Below are 16,962 nucleotides of genomic sequence, written 5' to 3'. Positions count from 1 at the left end.
GAAACCTGGATGCATTTGTAGGGAACAGGGCTGGGACCCATGGCGGGTGCTGACCATGTAAAATGAGAAGGGCTGCACAGGACAGGGAGGCAGAACAGATGCCAGAAGCCCTGTCACATCACAGCATCAGGCACAGTCAAGCCGCTCCTCTGCTCTTCGGAGAGTGTCCTAAAATCCGATCAGTTGCTTTTCAGCTCAGATGCTTTAGTCCAGGCAGTGGCTGAAATGTACATGCTTTGACATATCTGCAGGTGGGTATTTTAGTGAGCTGCAGCTTACTGCAGATAAACAACTTCCCCTTTCCCAGGGGCTATGCACCCAAAGACAGGACATGGACATCCTGGTAGCTCTGGAAGTAACAAATGCCTGTGCAGAATCACACTGGTTTTGTCTGGGGGATCCTTCCGGCGTGTCAGTGTGCCAGGACTCCATGCACTGACTGTTCTGGGCTTAGTTCCCATCTCTCTCTTGGGCATGGTCCATTTTCTGTGATTGTCTAAGAGTTTCGTTTAATGTATTCCCTGCAGCAGTGAACCTAAAATATGGGCAATGCCTATGATCTCCTGCTCTTCTTCCCAGCACATTACACTTGCTGATTTTGACCTTTTGCAGCAGATTTTATATTTGCTACAAGGTATTGGGAGTGGCTTCAGAAAGTGCTTTTTCTAGTCATCCATTACCTGTGCACAAGCTGGTCCCTTTCTGTCCAGTGCCCCTACAAAGCCAGTGCTTGTGCACCGTGACTGCAGCACCGTGTTTTCACAGTTGTTTCAGCCTGTTAGAAAACAGAATTTCCAAGATGCCTTTCAGTGCTTCCTCCCAAAAGGCGATGATTTGGGGTCTTTGTTTGGTTTAGTTCTGGTTTTGTTGTCCCACTTCCAACAGACAGTCATCTGGACTGAACAGAAGTGGGAAAACATAACCCACACCATCTGTGGCCCCTGAGGGGCAAATGGCACCTTACCTCAGAGCCCAGGTGTTCACCCTGTGCCAAATGAGCCCTGGTGATTTCTTCTGCTCAGTTAGCTGCTTCCCAAACCAACCATGTGACACTAAACGCTTGCTGTGCTTAGCACCAGGTATCTGGCAAGCCAAGAGCCACGCTGCCTTGGCTAGCCTTCATCCATGGGGGCTTTGAGCCCTTGTTTTGTGGAGTGAAATAAGGATGACAGAAACTAGAGGAGCCCTGAGCAGCTCTGTGACGTGGTGCACACAGCACAGCTCTGAGATGGGGGGCTGAAAGAAAGGGTTTGTGCTGCAAAAAACTGAGCTCTCACAGAGGTAAAGAGCATGCCATTTTTAATCTAGATGGCATTAAAGCTTCCTCATTCATTCAAGCTGAAATAGAGAGAATTGTATTTGTTTTAAGGATTGGAAATGCTGAGGACTGTGTGGCTGTAATGCATCCTGATTGCAGCCATCACCTGAGAAGCTGCATGTAAGGTATGCCCAAGAGTATCCCCCGCTAGGCCCCAGAGACCACAAAGCACTTGGTTTCATGGGGACTACAGAAATGTCATTTTGAATGCATGGGATGGCACTAAGGGGCTCTGCAGGGAGGTTCAGGGAGCGATGAAGGTGGTCTGCAATGCAGGGCAGGGCTGGTGGCCCTCAGTCAGCCCTGGAATGGCTGTGGCTCACACGGGATGCTTGACTTCCCTGAAGGAAGGTGAAGAACTTGACCCAAGACAAGCTCTGTGACTTTGTTTCTATGGGAAAGAGCTTTGCACGAAATGAAGCCATTTCTGGTCAAGCCCTGAACTGAAATGGGGTATCCCAGCCAAGTGGGAGGTCTCCTGCCTCTGGGCAGCTCACTATCTCCCCAACCCAGCAGCCACTGTCCTCCCAGCATGGCGGCCAAGAGACACCATATGCTGGCAGGGAAAGGAGATGTCCAGAGGCAGTGGGTGCAGGGCAAGGAGATGCCCCGAACATGCTGGGCTGCTTCCTTGTGTCACTGGGGCAAAGTTGAGCCCAAAGGACGAGGCACTGGGGGCCCTTCCCTGAGGCTCCCACTGTTTCTAACCTTACTCTCATATTTCTTCTTTTCCCTGCTAAGTGCTCAGGCCCTTTTGCAATGACTGTTACAAAACCAAGATGGAGCAGGACCCTCTCCAGACATCTGCCACATGACTTGCACCAGGCAATGGCTTTGTCAATAACGACAGCAGGAAGAGCTGTTGTTTCTGTCACAACAGATGCTGGCAGGAGGGGTGCTCAGTGCCCCAGCACGTGTTGGCAGGTTGGTAGAGCACAGCTCTGCCTGCCTGCCTCACCCTGAACCACAACAGGCGGGAGGGAGCAAAAGAAAGAGAAGAAATCCATGGGAACAAACCTCGTGGACAAATGTGAGGTGCTGGGAAGCATGGGCAAGACTCAGAAATAAAAAACAGATCAACAGTTTCCATATTGATGTTAAGCTCTCAGTGATGTACCTGCACGACACTTGGGATTTCCATGCTTGAACCTGGAACTTTGGCAGGAGGATTTCTCTGCTGGACCAGGGCAGAAACTTGGCTGACATTTTCCACCAGCATCAGGAAAGGTCTTTGCAATGGAGAACTTCACCACCAGACCTTTTTCATGTCTGCCTTACTACTTTTCTGATAAAAAAGGTTTGTAACAACAACTTAAATTTCAGGATCTGATCTTTCATATCATAAATCGATGTCAGTGCTTATTCACATTTTTTCTTAAATAACATCTGTCTGAAGTAGAGTCATTCTGTCAGAAGGATTCAGCGCTGATGAAGTGACATGTTGCCACTTCCAATGACTTTCAGTCCTCTTCTGTGCAGGTCTGGGGACATGAGAAAACACAGACATGGAAGTTTAGCACAGTTTCTCCTTACTAGCAAGCTCAACTGTCCTCTGTCCCTAAATCTTAGTACACCTTTCAAAGTGTATGTTGTGAGTCCCAGTCTTGCTTCTCGCCCAAGAGACATTTAAGATCACTATGAGAATTATGTCTCTCAGTAACTCATCAAAAGCAGTAAATTAATAAATCTGTAAAACAGCCTGAAGACCATGATGCTGTCAAACAACTGCAGGCCTTTTATTTGCTGGCAGTTACCATACAATGACATACTACAGATGCCCACTGTCTTGTGATGCATCTGTCATATCAGACTGGGACAACCACCAGTAATAACTACCCCACAATGGTGTCCCTGTAAACGTGTGTCCATCATGCAGTGGAGACTGTCTGTGTCTGGCAGCAGCAGCAGCTGCAGGACACACTGGCAATGTCCCATAGGTACAGCTTGTCACCATCTGCAGTACTTAGTGGTGAGCCACCAAATGGGGCATACTGTGCGTACCAAAACATATGTATGAATCTTTAGCTCTTTTAAGGTAGTTTGACAAAATAAATTGCTCTCTTTCCCCACTGTTCTCATTCTTTCAACACCAAGTCCAGCCTGCCTGGTCCTGGTGGGGCCCTTCCTGGGTCCTTCAGCCAGAAGTCGGGTGGCCACAGGCACTGACTCCTCCCCTGGGGAAAGCAGATCCCCGGGGACACCTGAGAGAGGCTTCTGAGGCCACACCACCCACAGAGACCTCTGTCCCTTGCCACCAACACCAGAGAGAGTGTGGAGAGGAAAGGGGACATGTGTCTGAAATGTCCAGACTTCGGGGGACCAGCTGCTCTAATGGGGCAAGTTAGTTCCTCAGTAGCTACATGGACTTTGGGACCATGTTCAGCTCCTGACTTGCAGCTGGTCACTGTTCCAGTAACTCACCTAAAGTGTCTTAAATCCAAGTCTGAACAAATTAAAAGTAAAGTGTTTAAAAGACATAGTATGAATTTGATGGGGTTTACTGTAAAGAAAAGGTGAAAGAAGTTTTAATTTTTCCCCTGTGCAAGTGAACACCTAAACTACACATTCTCTTAAACCTTTAGTTGTCTAAGCTGTTTCAAAAGCTCAAAAGCCAGCTAAAACTAAACCAAACCAAACCAATTTTAGAAAAACTGTTGAAGTGAATGAGATTTTTAATTTGAAAACTGAAAACAGAAAGTCCTACTCTCTGAAGACCACAGAATTGGAGTGAAACACAACACACAAGGCAGAGGCATCCCACCGTGACCATGGGAAGCCAGGGAGCCTGGTGCAGCCCCAGATGCCATAAGCACATGTTCTCCAAAGGCATGGACTTTCTTTGTCGAGTTGGAGGAGTCCTTTTCCCAGGGGTCGGCAAATGTCCTGGAAATAGAGAGTTGGAGAAATGGACATACCTGAATGGGAGTGCTGTGGCTTTATGCAATGCAAGAAAGCTTAGGTCTCTATAAAAGACTATTTTAAATTAACGTAGCATAGTGATCTTGCATAGCACTCCCTGGCTGCAACAAGGCAGCACAGGGTTTTCCCATGGCTGCTCTCTCACCTGGCTCCAACAAGGTCGCATGGCAATTGCAGACATTTCTCTGAGATCTTAGAGGCCCCATTGTCCCGGCTAAGGACACCTGCAGTGTGTTAGGATGCCATACCTCCCAGCATATGCTAGAGAGTAGCCTTAGAGGGCACGCTATGATATTAGTTCAATGAATGCCTTCAGCTAGGTGAGGAAAACCTCCCACTGCCCAGCCCAGTATTTGGTTTAATAGATACTGGGAGAGAGGCAGGGAGGAGAAGTGATTTGCTACGGGTTCAGAGAACAACTTGCACGGCGAGGTAAAATTGCTTAAAAGGTTGCTTTAAACAAAATGTTAAATAAAAAAGTTGCTTTAAGTACCACTAGGCAAGATTAGTATCAAATATCATCAAAATGCCAAAGAAAGAGTAAGAAGGTTTTATTAAATAACAAATAGCAAAAGGAAATGTACCTTTCTCTGCACAGCAGGGAGGAAAAAGAACAGATCAATAGGGGACTAATGAAAATATTGAACAATTAAATTGCCTCTGGCATTCCAAATGAGAGTGTCAGAAAGTGTACATATAAAACTCGATTTACAAGGTCAGAAGAGGACTCATGCAGCATGCAAAGAAGTGGCATCAGATCATGTTTAAGAGATTAAGACTACTTTAACTGAACAAAGACCCCCAGCTGGAAAAATCTATGGAGAACCTATGTTTGTTTTGTGGTGTTTTCAGCATTTCTCTGAGGGAAGAGAGATCGTTCCAAGAAAAGAAAGGTGTGAGCAGCTTTTCCTCAAAGGAAGGTTTCTGCTTCAAATTTTAATTTCAAAATGATAATTGGTGACAAAAAACTTTACAGGATTTTTTAGACTTTTACTAATTTTTGTTTTTTAATGTTTTGTTCTCTGTTTCACAGATGCTTCTAGGACTGGAACTGCTGCATAGTCGTGTTGAACTGATCCTAAAGTAATTTCAGCCCTAACAAAAACAGGAAACCCCAGTAATCATAACAAAAACTTTTTTCTAATCCGGCCACAAAGTTTAGGTGCTTTTTTAGTTGCTTATCTAAACACCTGCTGTTATGTCTAAGCGGATTTTCCAGGATTACCTCTCAATGGCAATTGTGATATCTGGAGGCATGAGACCATTGCATTTGTTTTAAATTTAGTTAAAATATTAAGACGACATGTCCTGTGAACCAAAGTTCAAACGTTTGTACACTTGCAAATGAGGAGATGTATAGTGTGGACTATACCTAAATATACAAGAAAATTTTTGTCTGGATAGATCTGTTTCTCTGTCACTGGGGAAAACATAATCCTAAAGGTACATTTTCAGGTAGGTTTGTCCTGACATAGAACAAACTCAAGTCAATAAAACCATACTGACATATGCCAAAGATCTTCTCCAGTGCTGAGTTTTGCATTTGAAAATTACTTAAATTAGATTCTTGCATCTGTTATTCTTGCCACATCTCTCGGAAGGTTGATGGGATCTTGAGTCTTTCAATTTTGTTTTCCGTAGTGCTAAAACACCAGGCAGTGTTGCCTCTGTACTTAGCAGGTTCAGGATCAAGCCATGGGGTGAACTCTGGGTCTGTTTCTAGCTCTAGCAGCAGGGAAAGTGCTGTAACAGTCTCCTTGCAAGGATGTAACAACTTGCACGTTAAAGAAATGGAATCTCTGAAGAGAAAATCAATCTAGGATTTGATGCTCAATATTTAGTCTAACGTGATATTATTATTGTAACTGAGTTTTAGAGATCACTGCAGCTAAGATATGAAGCTTACACAGGAATGAAAATATTTCCTGCCTGAAAACGGGAACAGAAGTCCAGATGGTGCAAAATGACTTTAGCATGACAGAAAACTGAAAGCAGCTTTCTTTTTGAAGGCCAAAAATAAATTTTCTTGTATGAAATATTGTTAACTTCAACATGCAGCATTTTTCTTTTTGCTAAATTCCCTCCCTCCCTCTCTCTCTCAGATCCATATTTCCTACCCCTCAAACTGCCTAAATCTAAATACAGTCAAGGGGAAACGTGTCTAGACCAAAGCTATTGTAAATGCTGGGAAGATCTCCCATCTTTTCCCTCCTACAATAAACTGCTGTCTGAGTTTGTGCCCTAGCTTCACCTCCATAAGCCTTGGCAGAAGGATGAAAGGGGAGGACCATGCAATATGACCTCCACCAGTATCTCCACTTTCTCCCCTGAGGTGAGCATGGGCTCACCTCGCCGGGGAGCTCTTGCTAGCCAAACTATTCATCTGAAAGAAAAGAAATACTCTTTTTTTTTTTTGGTTGCGAGGCCATGTATGGTCCTAGGTTCTTCTGGTTATTGTTGAATTGAGAAGTAGATAGATGCACATGAGCTCAACTATTTAAGCTTCTCATACAGCAAAATTAAGTAATCCATGCCAGCTTTGTTAAACTTGTTATAAAGGATCTAACCCAAGCATTTTGACACAGGTACCAATAAAACCTTTCTGTCGAAAGTGCACTGCGCACTCAATTAAGGCCACTGGCAACAGGTGCCTGTTCTTACTACTTTCTGTCGAGCCTTTATAAGTAGTCCAACAAATCCAAAAAGTCCTGGAGTTGAAAGCAACTGATACAATGAAAGATGTGCTCATCTGCAGGTGGATGAGGTGCTAATCCTGCAGTGTGGCACTGCTTTTCCTTTGATATTTTCCACAGCAATGCAGCAAGACAGACATAGTGAAGTCTGGTTACCAGACCATGAGTAATTTCTGCTTGACTCAGTCTAGGATGGTTTGAAATGACCAAACTGTACCCCATTGCTTAAAATTACCTCAGATCCAAAAGATTGGAAAATGGTAAATGTGGCATCAATATTTAATAAGATCCCTGGGGAAATTTTGAAAATTACAGGGAGATAAATCTGCTTTATATATTGAACAGATTAACGGAAACAATATTAAAAAATAGAAGAATATGTTATACAGGGAATGAATTAACATGGCTTTTAGAGTAAAATCTGTTGGAGTTATCTGAAGATATCAACAAACAAACAATTAAAAATGAGCTAATCACCAAATCATTTTAACGATGTCTCTCCTCAGAGTGTATTAAAGAAACTAAGCAATTATGAGCATAAAATTAGTAGAGTAATAGAAAATTTAGAACTCTATAATGTTTGTAAGTGATCATGAAAAGAACATGAAGAATTAGGAGAGACATTTGATTATGATACTGAATTATTCACAGTAGTCAAAGTTAAGTCCATCAAGAGCTGTAAAAAGATTTTGTGAGACTATCAGTAAATAATGCAATGGCTGAAGAAATTCAGTACTGATAAATACAAAGCAATGCAAAACCTACTCTAATTACATATTCATACTAATAGTCTCTATATTAGCTATTACTACCCAGGAAAATGATCTTGCAATTACTGTGAATATTTATTTGAAAATTTCAGCTTAGTTCAGGGAAGTGATCAAAAAGCTAAACTGAATGGTAGGAATTATTAGGAAAGAAATAGGGAATATAGAAGAAAACATCATCATGCCAGACTGCATATGCCTCTGGAATGACAACGGTGTCTTCAGTTCTAGTCACATCAGCCCAGAGGGCCTGTCCTAGAGTTAGAGAGGTGTAACAACGGCCAAGGAGGATAAAAATACAGAAATACAGAATGGTTCCCATATGAGAACACACATTCCCAAAGAAAAGAGAAATAGCAAGTAGGTTATTTGTATTAGTAAGGAGCTCTAAATTGAACTAAGGGGCAAGGGACAAAGGAGGATAATTCTCTGTGCCAGTGGTGGGAAAGATACTGCTGATGCATGAAAATCCCCTCGGGCTATAAAAGAGCAATCTGCACATCTTATCACCTCCAATAGGCTGTCCTAAATTTACAAAGTCTATGATTATATTTTTATTCGTAATCTGATCGCTGCTCCGTAACAATGTTTTTTCTGTATATGATCAAATGTATAGTACAGAAACTTTCCAAAGCCCAAGGAGTAAGGGTAACAAATCTCAGAGCTTTTAGACTAGCTGAATTAAAAACTTAAATAATTTCTGATTTTAAAAGACAGAAATAGTTTTACAGTTGGGGTTTTCCTGAAGTGGATATGGTTTCCATATCAATCCACAGTGGATTTTCCCTCCAAGTACTCATCCATTTGCCCCCCTAAGCCATGTAAAGATTTTCCACTGAAAAGATCCTTTTGCAATAGGTTCCACAGGTTATTTGCTGCATGACAAACCCCTTCTTCTGTTTTTGTGTCCTGCCAGCTTCCTCTCATGCCCCTTATTGTGACACAGTATATTGAAAGGATACAGGCTGTCAAAGCACCAAATAATAATATGCACCCAGACTGTTGCCATGTGTTTGAGAAGGACCATAATTTAAAAGAACATAAATAGGAAAGGAGCACAATTGAAAAGGAATATGAATACTACCTTCTCTCCACTTAGCAGGTTTGGTGCATTAAGAAGAACCAGACTCTTCTGTTAGCTGTAGCAATGCTATTTCACCCCCAAACCAAGTGGAAAAACAAAAGTGTAATTTCAGTTATAATTATTATCCAGGCAATATTTCTCCTGACCTACTAGCACAGTTAGAACATTTTCTTTCAAAATATGCCTTTATTTTCTGCAGCCACAAATCTATCACACATTAGCTATTCTGCCTGATGTATTGCATTTGATCCAATGGTCTAGTTGAAATATATTTGCCCTAGGAGGGTGTAAATTACTCAAATTGCTTAGCTGTGAGAAGGTGATCTTGCTAATGGCACCACCTCCATGCCAGGCAGAACCGCATGACTGCTCCTCGGCTGTTGGCCATGGCCTTGGGGCCTCCCGGGTGGAGAGGATTTCCAGTGTCCTGTTTGAAAACCAGAGCTGTCCACCAACTTGTTGCTGGGAACCTCCTCCTTACCACAACAGCCAAATATTTCTGATTCAGCATGGCACTAAAAGGACAGCTGTCAATCTCAGTATTTAAGTGCTTTGGGCAAGGCTTGCTACAGGATGTGGTGTAGTATGTGTTTTGCCATTCCCTGTGCATGTTGTGGGTACAGATTCACAGCCATTAGTAGTAGGGCATATGAGCAACTCAAGCCACTCAGCATTCTGCAGCCCACCTCTACTTCTGTGACAGCTGGGACTATACCAAATTATTCATTATTTTTAACTAGAACTGAGTTTCTTTCTAGCTCATTAATTCACTTATGACTTCAACTGCCTTTTATTATTATCTTCTTATATGTCTTCTCTGCTCTTTGGAAATCATTTTCATTTTTGGTAATCAGGCTGGTAATCAAAGCCTCCAGTTCCAGACGCAAGCTCCCACTCACAAAATCCCTGAAGGGTTGATTGCTGGAAACTGGGAGGATCTGCCAGGGAGAGAAACATTGAGCTGCCCCTGTTTAAGCAGCCACTGCTGGCTGCTCTTATGAGTCAGCAACATGGATCTTTGCTCTAACTCAGCTCTTACATCCATATGAGTAAAGTAGATGGGAAAAATTTATGGTTTGAAATAATATGTTTATTCATATAAACTACAGTTTGGTATAGGTAATACCTGTTAAGAGAAGAGATAGATTTCCGATTCTCATTTGGCTCTGAAATGCTCTAGGAAGGGAAACAGTCAAGAACAGACAAAAAATGTTGAGTTTCTCTAATGTTTTGTTTGTCGTAAAAACTGGGCTGATTATTCTTGCATAATTTTATGCATAAAGATTTTCGAGCTTATAAAAAGCAATAATGTGGCTTGTGGAATGAATCTGTAAATACGTTCACAGGTTTACTTTGCCATTGTTTAACTGTGTTTATCCCAGAGGCTCAGAACAAGAGTTTTAAAAATATTCACTGTTGGCCCAAGTCTACTTTCATTTCTGCTAATATGAATGTCCCATCCTGGGTAAGCTTTTCCTGTAGACTGTTAGATGAATTTACCTCAGTTGGGTACCAACGGCATTTTCAGTTTTAAAAACATACTCTAAAGTAGTCTGATTAAAAGCAGGGCTACTTTACACATCATGCCAACAGCCCAGTCTGTAAACAACTGCCTAATAAATATTTACTGGTTCAGGTTTGGGATTCTACTTCTACATCTCTTCTCTCAATACAGAACTCTGGGTGATGAAAGAACCTCCTGAAGGTTACCTGGATTTGAAATCAGTTTCTCTAACTTTGGTGTCTCCTAGCCCCGGTTTGTGTATCTTCTGGGTGTGCTGCCACTCTGAGCTTCTTTTTCTCTCCAGTAAGGCACCTTATGGTGCTCACATGTATGGGCAAAACCCTTCTTGTCATACAGATATCTTATGTGACATTGGCTTCTGCAGCTGCAGTAGGACGTGGATGGAAAACAAGCGATTATGTGAGCCTAGGCCCATGTGTGACCATGCAGGAGTCTCAGCTGCAGCCATCAGGCAAGACTCTTTGGCCTGTGCTTTGTGCTTAACTTAGTGTGCCCGCTCGTACAATTAATAAAATGTCTGGATAGCAGCTAACCCTTTGATAAGTATTTCTCTCTCTGGTTTAAGAGATGGTTTCTTTTGAAAGCTTCTTAATTTATTTGTATGATTTTCAGGGTAAGTGTTGGTAGGATACAAAGATTCTTTAATATTGGGGGAGTGTAACTCAGCTGCTGCAACACGTTCACACCAGACTGTGCTCTGGTTTCTTGGGCTCATGTTTGGTTTTAAACTGGTCTCATACAAACCCACAAATCTAAATAACATGGACAGTGAAGGATGAATTACACAAAACAGCCAAACATGAGCATTTCCATGTGGCATAGCCCCCACCAGAGGAGCACTGTAAGACGACTCCCAGGCAAACCAGAGAAAGGAAGGACCATGTGCAATACGGGGATTTTATCTGTGTGTTCAGTGTCCACCTCCATAGGTTTTCATTTGATTTTGGCCACATGCCTCCTGTGCCTTTGGCCCCCCTCTGGGGCCAGCAATGGCTCAAGCAATCTTCTCTTTGGATTTCTCTAGAGTGAGAAAAGCAGACAGGGTAAGAAAATGCCAAACGTTTTGGTAGAGCCAAGTGCTATGGGATTTCTTTCAGGAATAATGATTAACAAATGTTAGCTAACACTTTTCTGAAACCTCCTTTTTCTAATTGTTGCAAGGACCAGTTTGAGTCTGGAATATTAATAGTAACATTAATCCACTCATGCATAAGCTAATGTAGTATTTGGATGGAAATGTCTGCTGGTATGGGGAACAACTCACATGACAGCTGTGGATGTGGCTATGGGGGTGACAGGAGGGGCCAGCTGAGGCCGCGCGGAGCGTGCTGTGCCCAACCGCTGGCGCTGCCCCTGCCTGCCCAGGGTCCTGGCCCAACACACGCCGAGGCATGGCTGGCCTTCCTCAGTGCCACTGCTTGTCCCCGACTCTCCCGGGAGGAACAACGCAGATGTCCAGCCAGGACTTGGCTCTCCTGCCTGGTACAGACCACCTACAACCACATCTTAGCTCCTCTTCCCTTTCCGTGACTTTGCCTTCGGCTCACGGCAAAGCTAGGCCAGACCCTGTAAGGACTCTTCTTCTCGGACACAGTCCCCCTGCGCAACTTCGATTCCAGCTACCTGAGAAAGATGTGAGACACTGTGGCAGGAGGTCAGCAATGCAAAATTGCCGTGCCGGGAATTGCTGAGTCGCACAGTCAGTGCATCAGTGCTGGTGGTGGCAGGTGGTAGCTCAGCACCAGAGAGGCTCCAATCCAGGGAACTGTGGAGACCAACCGCTCTGCTCCCGTCTGATGCCTGCCCAAGCAGCAGAGAGACTTTGGGGTGAGGAGTGTGCTTAGCTTAGTAGTTTGTCAAATCCCAATTTTTAATGTGTGTTATGTAATAAATGATCACTTTATGCTTTTGAGTTGTGCATGTCCTGTTTGCAGAGTCTCTTTGTGCCTGGTTAAAGATGCTCAAACAAACTGATCCAAAGGAGAGGCCATAACGTCTTTTGAACTAGGACCTACTTGTGTTCACCTTCCCAGCCCAGTTTTTCCTGTGCTGGTGGGGTTGGTTGTTCACCCAGCTTGGTAGAGCATATTGCTCTTCTCCACAAAGACAGGAGACTCCCCATACACGGTCTTTTTTTAGTCTCTTTTCATGACTCTGGTAACTTCACTGACTACAGGGAAGATCCTTCTTCCCTTTGATCCCACGGCCTCCAGCCTCTGTTACTCCATCAGACTTCCTAGTGTAAATTATTAATGTCTATAAATTATTAATTCACATTGATGGTCCAGAAATGCTACAGTAGTAAAAAACCCAGAAGCTTAATAAGTAATTATGAAGGAGCATCTCCGCAGTTACCACAGATTAAAGTGGTCTTCCAATAGCCTGAAGTTACAGGATAGCAACAAGACAAAATGATGCAAATTGATCTATGGCTTCTCCATGCATATCTTGTGTGACTCACTAAATTCAGTGATGTCCAGTAACATGTCTTTAGTCTGTGTTATTTTGAAAGTAATAAACCCTCATACACTGAAAATTCAAAAAGTGTCTAGTATAGAACTAATTCAGTTAATTTCTGGTCTCTCAAAAACATGAAGAACTTTGTTTCCTTTTTTATAATCTTCTTTTAAGGTACAATTAAGTGGGTGTCCTGTGTATTTCAGTGCCTTTCCTGTATTTCTAGAAAAATTATTACTATGTCTTCACAGAAAATTATAGAATACATATGGAACAAAAATGCCATGTAATTTACAATTGCTTGATGAGCAATGAATCTATTTCTAGATGTCTGCTACATCTACCACTAAAAGTAATTTCAGTTATATGTTTCCTTGATTAACACATTTTTAATGGTTTAATTGTAATGGAGCTACAACATACTAGAGACCTGTCCTGCACTTGAAGTTTTGCCAGGAAGGGTGAAGTTAAGAATATCTGGATTTACTAAAAAATTAATCCATTTCTTCCATCTTCACTTTTGAAATGTCTTCCTTACCTTTGCAGTGTTACTCATTTAGGATGTTGGTTTAGCCTGCTCCGCATATTCCTTTTGTTAGCAATCGTTCTACAAATAAGAGTTTCCACCCTGGTGCAGTGATACATCTCATTTTAGAGCATAATGGTAAAGCTGCTTTTAATTTATCTAGTTATCATATTTGCTTGATGATTCTGCTTGGTTTTGCAGTGGATTTTTTTGATAATTAACCTAAATAAGTTTGCTGACATTACCTTTACAAAGAATAGACATTTCATTTCCTCTTACCCATGATTTGTATTCCAATTTCCTGTACTTTGCAAGCATAAAGTAATGCAGCCAGCAGCTCGATGCTGCTGCCATCGCATTCAGCCATTTGCAAGCATTCAGTCATCCATTGGTTTCTGGAGGAGGGAGGTTTGTTTCCCACTCTGCTCGGCTGGCTGGCAGCATGCGTACCCCAGAATTTAAGATTATTTGCAATTAATTTCTGTAGTGCTCTGTGCACATTTAAGGATTTGCCTGCTTAGTACACTTTGATTTCCAGACACAGAAGTTCAGTGCACCTATGCAATAATAAATGTATTAGTAAAAGGAGCTTCAAATGTATGCTTTGTTTCTTTGCTTCTTCCTGCTCCTCTAGGGAACATCTTCCTGAGCTTTGCCTTGACTTTGCCTCGATCCTGTAGTATTTCTTGGGGCCCTTCCCTTCAGTGCTCTGCCAGAGCGGTATTTCACAGCCACATGCTCATTCAGCCTTCCCTCTCAGATGTATTTGATTGGAAAATGTGACCAGGAAACGGGACATTTCCCTGTACAGTACAGCTGAGTGACACACACAAGTGTGCAGCATTTGACTTACCAGATGCAGAGAACGCTACCGTTTTCCTTCATTTCATCCTTTATTCTTCTAAACATTTGGACTTATTACATCTTTTTTACCCTGGCAGCTACTTTTGAATTTTATCAGTAGCTGCTGGCATTTCTTTTTGGCTTTGTTTTTCTGTTACATTGTGGTTGTCTGAGTTATGACTGAAGTTAAATCATATCAGCATGTTTTCTTCTTCTTCTCTTCTGACTGTTTCAGTGCCTGAAGTTCTCTGTATGGCTGGGGAAAAAAAAGAATGAAATGTAAAAAGGATTCTGAAAGTGCAATGTTTTCCCTGACTTTTAATTCAAACTGTAATTTTGCTAAAAAAACTTCACCAGAATCTCTAGAGTAATTTCTGACCTCAAAACATCTCTGCCTTTCTTATCTGAAATAAAAACTCCTTTCACTTCAAATAACCTTCTGCTGAAATCCTCATATGTCATTTCTTAATCAACTCCTTTTAACTACCCTAATTCTGCATTTTTGATTGGTTTAATCCTTAATCACCAAGAGGAAAGTGTGGCTTTTATTTTCTGGCAATGAGGAGAGAGTCCTGTGTGAGAAACAGTTCCATGTCCCAGTCTCTGCTAATGCATTTTGCATCCAAGAGTCACTAAACAAAGCACGTAAATAGCAGTGGAAGCAGAGACCAGAACCCAGCGGTCAAACTCCAGCCTCTTGCTCCAGAAGTATTTGCTTATCAATGCCAGAGCGCCCTTTTTGCTATGGCAGGAATGGCAGGCATATCACTTTTTGTTTTCCTATGTACTGTTCTAATTATTGCTCCAGTATGAGAGCATTTTATTTCTCAGCCCAGCCGTCTCTCAGGACTGATTTTCATTCAGTACAAATGTTCTCATTATAAAGACTTAACATGAGGAGAATATAAATGAGAAAATGAATGCACACTAAGAACTTGCTTATAAACTGTGTGATCAAAGGAACAGCAGAGTAAAACACATGTCAGCATTAACGTGCTCCTATTTCCAGGGTTCAAACAGTTTCCTTTCCCATAAGAATGGTGCGATTCCTTGCCTCTGAAAGCAGGCCAACATAATGATTTTGTTTAACTGAAATAAAAAGTGCAAAGCACTTCTATAGAACATTATGGTACAGCACTAATGAGCTCTTTGAAAGCAAATGCACCTTCATCAGTTTCAGAGATTACCCCTTATTACTATGTGAAAACTTATAAAAGAATCAAAATTCCAAAAGGTTTTCACAAATTAGATTACTACATGACCATGACTTAGAACAATTTTCATAAAGCTAAAACAAGACCTACTTTAACCAACCGCCCGCTAACCACACAGCTGACCCACTCACCATCTGTTTTGGGAGGGTGCATCCCTTGGGAACTGCTTTTGTTGGGTGGTTTTGGGCCGCCTCCACTGCCTCAGGATCAGACAGTAGTCACCTCTAGGTGAAGGCTTCAGCGCACAGCCACGCAGGCCCTCCGCTGACCTCTGGCAGAGACCAGAGGTGTCTCTGCAAAGACATCAACCTCTGGGATTTCAGTGACAACCTCCCCCTTCTCCAAAGGGATGGAAAGAGCTGAAAGCCACAGCACGATTCAGTCCCTCACTTTCTCAGGCCAGGACAAAGTGCCATTAACAGCTGAACAGAGGCAGAGGGCATTCACAGATAAAAGACCGTTGTGAAAAAGATTGTGCAAAACAAAGTCCCAGGCTAGAAGCAGAGTGAAGCAACCCTCAGGCATCCAGCTACCAGGCTCCACCTGAGGCAACCGGATTCCTTCCTGGCTTCCATGGGGCTGCAGCTGCCTCTGCAGGTAGTATTTCACCTGCAGTGAAAAAGTTTCAGTTTACACTTCATTTCACAAGCATATTCTCAGACATAACTGAATTTAAAAAGTACATGTGTTTTTACTAAACTTCAAATTACAAGCTCTACTGAGTGCATTGGCTTTGCTCTTCTATTTTTCCTGCTTGCTGGCTACATAAATATGTAGGATATGTCTCAAGACTTATAAAATCAGAATTCTGACAAGAATATGAGTCATGTCTAGACTGACATAAAAATGAAACAGTATCATTCTTGTCACCAGAATGAAGCATGGCTGACACTCTTTGATCCATGAGACACTCACATGGGCTTTAGGCTAAAATAGCACATACAAAAGTGTGCACAGTTATAATCAGAAACTTCTGTAAATATAGAACATGAAGCTTCTTGAATCCTAACTGTCAGATTATATAACCGTGCCATGAAGTAGTATTAAACCACTCAAAGCATCATACTTACTTCAGTAGGACCATTAGTAGATAGATACAGGGCATTATCCAGTGTGGATCCCAATATGTGTGTATCTGGATAGAATATCTGAATCTGACCTTAAGCTCCAATCCTTTTTAGATTCATATCAGCTTCACTCAACACAGAAACACTATTTAGTTTCCTTTTCATGAAGATCTTGATTCATATTCATCTGCTGCATTACTATCTAACTTCCAGACTGAGCATCCTTATGCCGTGCTCACCCATGTTTGGAGACACTGGTTTCTACAACAGGCTCCCTTCCTACATCAAAGAATTGGTGTCTGTTGGTCAGGACTTACACAGATTTACTGATCTCTCTGGTTATTCTGTCAACTCTTAAACACTTCTGATGCACAGCTCAACAGTGCAGACAATTCATGGCAAGGGTTGCTCAGGTATCAAATGTATGGCTTCTGCAACTTTTGTGCACTACGCCTAGACCACGTGTAGATGTCAGGAACAGTTTCTCAGTGGGTCACGGGCAGTCCAAAGACTTCTAGCTAGACTAGTCCTGGAAGCTGAGCTACTGAT

At 42.3% G+C, this 16,962-nt stretch overlaps 1 long non-coding RNA gene across 1 annotated transcript; it reads right to left on the bottom strand.

The window, feature by feature from the left end:
• Nucleotides 1-3,972: 3,972 nt before the first annotated feature.
• Nucleotides 3,973-15,798, bottom strand: LOC141941793 (uncharacterized). The gene is made up of 3 exons (XR_012628422.1): nucleotides 15,478-15,798; nucleotides 14,143-14,388; nucleotides 3,973-4,201 (listed from the first exon to the last, which is right to left on the bottom strand). It is a non-coding gene; the product is annotated as an uncharacterized LOC141941793 (long non-coding RNA).
• Between the last annotated feature and the right edge of the window lie 1,164 nt (nucleotides 15,799-16,962).

This window comes from Strix uralensis, chromosome 3, assembly GCF_047716275.1.
Source record: "Strix uralensis isolate ZFMK-TIS-50842 chromosome 3, bStrUra1, whole genome shotgun sequence".
Lineage (NCBI taxonomy): Eukaryota > Metazoa > Chordata > Aves > Strigiformes > Strigidae > Strix > Strix uralensis.
This window is presented reverse-complemented; position numbering and strand designations above follow the sequence as displayed.